At 28.7% G+C, this 6802-nt stretch overlaps 2 non-coding genes across 2 annotated transcripts; one reads left to right on the top strand and one right to left on the bottom strand.

The window, feature by feature from the left end:
• Positions 1 to 209: 209 nt before the first annotated feature.
• On the top strand, positions 210 to 282 carry TRNAF-GAA (transfer RNA phenylalanine (anticodon GAA)). The gene has a single exon. It is a non-coding gene; the product is annotated as a tRNA-Phe (tRNA).
• Positions 283 to 350: 68 nt separating this feature from the next.
• Positions 351 to 423, bottom strand: TRNAA-AGC (transfer RNA alanine (anticodon AGC)). Its single transcript has one exon. It is a non-coding gene; the product is annotated as a tRNA-Ala (tRNA).
• Between the last annotated feature and the right edge of the window lie 6379 nt (positions 424 to 6802).

Below are 6802 nucleotides of genomic sequence, written 5' to 3'. Positions count from 1 at the left end.
AAAATTACCACTCTTGATTGTTTAAACAATGCATCAAGAGCGTTTATTAACATTTCCCAAAAAATAATAATATTCCAAACAATGTTTGAATTAACACTGCCTGCCATTAAAAACTGAAGATACATACATTCACTTGGGCACTGTTTCTTGGAATATTGAGCACTAAAGAAGAGAAACTAATTATTTTATCGTGAATTATCAACCACAATGCGGGGATAGCTCAGTTGGGAGAGCGTCAGACTGAAGATCTGAAGGTCGCGTGTTCGATCCACGCTCACCGCATTTTCATTTTCTTTTTATTTTTTTTACAAAACTGAATTGAAAAAAGAAAATTTTTTAAAAATATAAATTGGAGATGCGGGGTATCGATCCCCGTACCTCTCGCATGCTAAGCGAGCGCTCTACCATCTGAGCTACATCCCCATTTGTGTGATTTTGGTTGACATATATATAAATTGCTATTGTAATTGGAAAAAGCATATAACATCTTTTCGTTGAGAAACCATTGTTTCCCAACTGTAGAACAAATAATGATTTGATTATTCTTATTTATTTTTGACTTAAATGCAGTTTTGATCCCCGATTTATTGTTTAGTTAAGCTTAATTTTACACAATAAAAATTTAGGACATTTTCTACACATTTTTGTCATTGTCTTGCTTTGGGTGTATTTTTCCGTTTTGCAACTTTGTGGATTCAACTAAATAAGGAAAAAGCTAAACCCTGCGACAATAAACTAGCGACGAAAACCCACGAAGTACAATTGTTAAAGCAGATTTACCACTTTGTCATTATGAGTAGTTACTTATTATACCATGCCACCGTGAATTGTAAGCCATATCTACTATTCGTGGAATTTCGTTGAAATTTTTTCGCACGATATAGCAAACCTCACTAAATAAATACATAAGACTAATTGGATCCCTGAGATATATTTACAACACTAGGTCAGACATGCATATAGTGTTGGAATTGTGAGCAGATTCATGGAGAATCTAAAGGCATCTCATTTGCAGGAACAAAAAGGATCATAAGGTACATTAAAAATAGTTACATTTTTTTCTCCAGCTACCGATAAAGAATCATGTTGCAACTGGCATGCTACACTGACTCAAATTGGTGTAGGAACAAGGATGATAGAAAATCTACGGTTGGTTATATCTTCATGATTGGAGTAGCACCAAACTCTTGGTGCTTAAAGAAGGGACCTATGGTACAGGGATAGAGCTAGAAATTTAGTTTAGGGGGACCGAGTTGAAAGTATAATTTAGTGAAGAAAAAATAAATTTCAAATGCACCATATATACAATATATTTAAGTAGTTATAAGATATATTAAAAACTAATAGATATTTGAAATTAAATCTAACAAATTACAATATTTATATTTCCATTACCTACCTTTATTGATTGAACGAGTGAAAAATGATTTCTCTCTATTAACGTATTTTTGGGCAACTCGCGTGACCGTCCTCCTAGGACAACCACAATAAAGCATAACATAAGTAGTTAATGGACATGATGAATGTGAATGACTTCGTTGTAAAGACTCTGCACCACATCCATTCATGATGTAGATCTAAGTTTATAGTGTTAATGGCTTAAAAAGCTTCTACCTTATGAAGAAAACAAGTTGAAGAAAAGAAGAGTGGCGATAGTTAATTAATAGGAAAATGCTACATTCAGCGAAGGAACTTCTAACTAATTATTCACAATCAACTGCAATTGGTTGTTTTCACCGCTACTTGGGTAATTTCAACCAATTCAGGGATTTAGTCAAACTAATGAGATATGCAATTACCTTTTTACCTCATAAAATACACGCTCGTGAAATTTCCCGAAGTTATTTTTCGCTACATATAGCATTACTCTGATTAATACTCCCTCCGTCCCGGTTTAATTGACCTACTTTGGTTTTTCACACAGATTAAGAAAAGTGTATAAATAAAGGAGAAAGTAGAATATATTGTATTGGGAATGATAAAAGTAGTATTATTTAGTGTTATATTGTATTGGGAATGATGAAAGTTGTATTGAAAATTGAAATAAGTCAGTTATTTTGGGACACTTTTTTTTAGAAAATGGATCAGTTATTCCGGGACGGAGGGAGTAGTGTTATACAACTACAGATCGTGAGTAAAAGAACAGTTATATATAAGTGAAGCATTGAAAACAAATATTTATACTTTGATTGTTTACGAGTTCCATCTCACGTGCCTAATAGTGCATTGCACCCAAGCGAACAAATTGCACGATCGCATGTTCCGTTATTTATTAGATAAGGATTTCTTGACACTAAAAGTAAAAAAGTTATTATTGAAAAAAAAAGTAGTGTGTTTTTTTCTTCTTTTTAAGTAACAAGTTTATGATGACTTTTTATGAAATTCACATATTAAGGTGAAATAGATAGTTTAGATTTGAACTTCCGTCTATGTATATTCTAATGTCTCTATTAATTGAAATATGTTCATAGGGTCAAACAAGAAGATATTTATTCCTACAAAAATGAAATATTTTTTAGATAAAATGGAGTGCAGATAATGAGTTACCTGTTGCACCCAAAATATGTTATAAAAATAGAATTAAATTTAGTGATTTCGTATAAGGGACTTCGTACGGGATTTCGTCCTTCAAAATACAAAATTTTATCTTTTAGACCATTTTTCATATAGTTTTAATAATTATCTTTTTCTAAGAAAAATTTGATTCAATTAAGGGAATTTTGAAACAAATTAAATTACTTTTATACTTTTGCAACAAAAAACATCAAATTAATAGCATATGAATAAAATAAGAGTTTAACACATGAGCGATGTTAAATACAACAAAAATCTATTTTCTGAAATTTTTACGAAGCTTTAAATGGCATGCTTTTTCCATTCTGAAAACACGAACCTCTCTTTACAATATCTAAAGAATTAATAAAAGGGCTATGCTATATAGTGAGAATTGGTTTAAACACGAGATTTGACGAAGTTGGAAAAGCTTACTATTCAAGGTGTGACTTGGTAATATCAAAATGGTTGGTGGATAAAAATGTTATTTACAATATGAAGGTAGTATATTTCGTGCTTTTCGTCACCTATCTCTTCGTAACGTAAGAATCATGTTAACTTGTGCTATTATGACACATGTTAAGAATTTCACTAATGGTAAGAATTTATTAAAAAAAATAAAATTAAACTTTTTGAGCAATAAATTAACACAATTTTCAATACATAATTTCTATTAATGAAGTTCTTAACATGTGCCCTAAGGGCAAAAGTTAGCATTTCTCTAAGTAAAGGTAATTGTCTTTTGTCATTTAACTACGAGATTTGCGACAAACACCCAGGTTGTAGTCATATCATATTTATGTAGTTTTCTTGTTGTGCTCCTGTCATATTTTGTATTATCGTATCATATAAAATTAAGTTTGAGTTTATCTTTTATAGAATAGAGAAGAAAAAAAAGACAATTGTCCAACATCATATTTTTATTCATTTGTTAATTTAATTTAATACTAATTTTTTTTCACTTGTTTAATCAAATTAATATTTCTTTTTGATATATATCTATGTCATATCTAAAATATTTTCACGTTTTGATTGTTCAAATGTCAATCTTATGTACTCATAGCCGGTTCATTGTATTTGTGTAGGCCATTTATTAGAGGCATTTTAAGTTTGTCGAGAGAAAATAACTTAAAAATTATAAATATTTTTCAATAGATTTCTTCGATTGAAAGTAATTCTATTTAAAGTATTTCGTACATTAAATATGAATATCTCTTTCAATCGAAATTTGAACTTATGTTCGTCGCGTTATCAAAGTTTAACTCTTCTTGCTAGATTCAACTCCATAAATGTAAGAACTAATTTTTTTTATATTAAAATGTACTTTACTTACTAATACATGTAGAAAATTTAGTATAAACATTATTAACCTAGACTTTAAAATAAAATAAAAATATAGAATTTGGAAACAAATGGAAATTAATTTTATACTTTTACAACAAAAAACATCAAACTAATAGGCATATGAATAAAATAAGAGTTTAACACATGAGCGATGCTAAATACAACGAAAATATATTTTCAAAATTTTTTACGAACCTTTAATTGGCACACTTTTTCCATTCTAAAAACGTGGACCTCTCTTTACAATATCTAAAGCATTAATAAAAAGGGCTATGCTATATAGTAAGAATTGGTTTAAACACGAGATTTGACGAAGTTGGAAAAGCTTACCATACAAGGGGTGACTTGGAAATATCAAAATGGTTAGTGGATAAAAATGTCATTTATAACATTATTGTAATTAAAAAGGAATAAGTAAAATTGTCTTTTGTCATTTAACTACGAGATTTGCAGCAAACACCCAGGTTGTGGGGTTAATTAACCAATTGCACTTGCTCGTGAAAGATTCAGGACAAATTGTTTCGCTATATTCAGCATTTACCTTAACACATAACCAATTAAATGACAAATTAACACTCTCCATTTAACAACATCAAATGTTCTTTGGACTATCACGAGTGGTATTTTTAAATAGAATACCTAATCCATGATATGCAATAATCACAATTCTCATTTGTTAGAATTTTTTTTTTGTTTAACAAACTTTGATATTGTTTGTCGTTGTTTAACAAATGATCACTCACAAAAGCATGATAGTAGTTGATCAAAAAAAAAAGCATGATAGTAGCATATGTTGTAATATATCAAATATTTCAATGGCATTAATTATACTTTTTTTTTTGCTGAGTCGCTAAGGCGGTTTCATTACTAATCACTGATGATTGGTGAATTACTCAGTCACATAGTTCATGGTCCCACATAATAAGGTCCCACTATACTACACTACCGGTGTGGTTATGGTGCATAAGGAGATCCTTATGCACCGTGCATAATTGCTTTCTACACCCAACATAATTGCTTTCTACACCTCAAGTGAAAGTTTAATTCTAATAGAGGTGTCAATAGAGCCCCAAATTTCAAAGCCCACTTAAAAAAGCTCCCACCAAGCCCACTAAATTAAAGCCCTATATTATAATTTTTTTCTTAACAATTTATTTATGCAAAATAGTTTATTCGAAATAGTTTATTTATGCAAAACAACTTATTAGAATGATTTTTTAAAAACCGCTTATTCAAAACAACTTCTTTATGCAAAACAGCTTATTCCGATCTCATTTTAAAAAGCAACTTATTCAAAACAACTTATTTATGCAAAACAGATTATTCGAAACAACTTATAAGAATCACTTTTTTTAAAACCGCTTATTCAAAACAACTTATTTATGCAAAACAACTTATTTGTGCAAAACAGCTTGTTTATACAAAACAGCTTATTCCGATTTCATTTTAAAAAACAACTTATACAAAACAACTTATTTATGCAAAACAACATATTTATGCAAAACAACTTATTCAAAACAGCTTATTTATGCAAAACAGCTTATTCGAAACAACTTATTTATACAAAACAGCTTATTTGTGCAAAACAGCTTATTTATACAAAACAACTTATTCCGATTTCATTTTAAAAAACAACTTATTCAAAACAACTTATTTATGCAAAACAACATATTTATGCAAAACAACTTATTCAAAACAGCTTATTTATGCAAAACAGCTTATTCGAAACAACTTATTTACACAAAATAGCTTATTTGTGCAAAGCAGCTTATTCAAAACAACTTATTTATACAAAACAGCTTATTTATACAAAACAGCTTATTCCGATTTCATTTTAAAAAACAACTTATTCAAAACAACTTATATATGCAAAACAACATATTTATGCAAAACAACTTATTCAAAACAGCTTATTTATGCAAAACAGCTTATTCGAAACAACTTATTTATACAAAATAGCTTATTTGTGCAAAACAGCTTATTCAAAACAACTTATTTATACAAAACAACTTATTTGTGCAAAACAGCTTATTTATACAAAACTTATTCCGATTTCATTTTAAAAAAGAACTTATTCAAAACAACTTATTTATTCAAAACAACATATTTATGCAAAAACAACTTATTCAAAACAGCTTATTTATGCAAAACAGCTTATTTATGCCAAACAGCTTATTCGAAACAACTTATTTATACAAAATAGCTTATTTGTGCAAAACAGCTTAATCAAACAAATTATTTATACAAAACAACTTATTTGTGCAAAACAGCTTATTTATACAAAACAGCTTATTCCGATTTCATTTTAAAAAACAACTTATTCAAAACAACTTATATATGCAAAACAACATATTTACGCAAAACAACTTATTCAAAACAGCTTATTCATGCAAAACAGCTTATTCCGATTTCATTTTAAAAAACAACTTATTCAAAACAACTTATATATGCAAAACAACATATTTATGCAAAAACAACTTATTCAAAACAGCTTATTTATGCAAAACAGCTTATTCGAAACAACTTATTTATACAAAATAGCTTATTTGTGCAAAACAGCTTATTCAAAACAACTTATTTATACAAAATAGCTTATTTGTGCAAAACAGCTTATTCAAAACAGCTTATTTATACAAAACAGCTTATTCGAAACAACCTATTTATATAAAATAGCTTATTTGTGCAAAACAGCTTATTCAAAACAACTTATTTATACAAAACAACTTGTTTGTGCAAAACAGCTATTTTGCACAAAATAAGCTGTTTTGAATAAGCTTTTTATGAGTTAGAGAAAGAAATGAGTATGGATTATGAGTTTCTTTACTGGAACGTTGTTTAACATGTTATACACTGAAATTATTACTGAAACCATAATTATGGTTTAATGGTTTTGATAATCATGTAT

This window comes from Medicago sativa, chromosome 7, assembly GCF_051527215.1.
Source record: "Medicago sativa cultivar Bolivia chromosome 7, Bolivia_mono, whole genome shotgun sequence".
Classification (NCBI taxonomy): domain Eukaryota; kingdom Viridiplantae; phylum Streptophyta; class Magnoliopsida; order Fabales; family Fabaceae; genus Medicago; species Medicago sativa.
The sequence above is the reverse complement of the archived record's forward strand: the minus strand, read 5'-3'. Positions and strand labels throughout refer to the sequence as shown.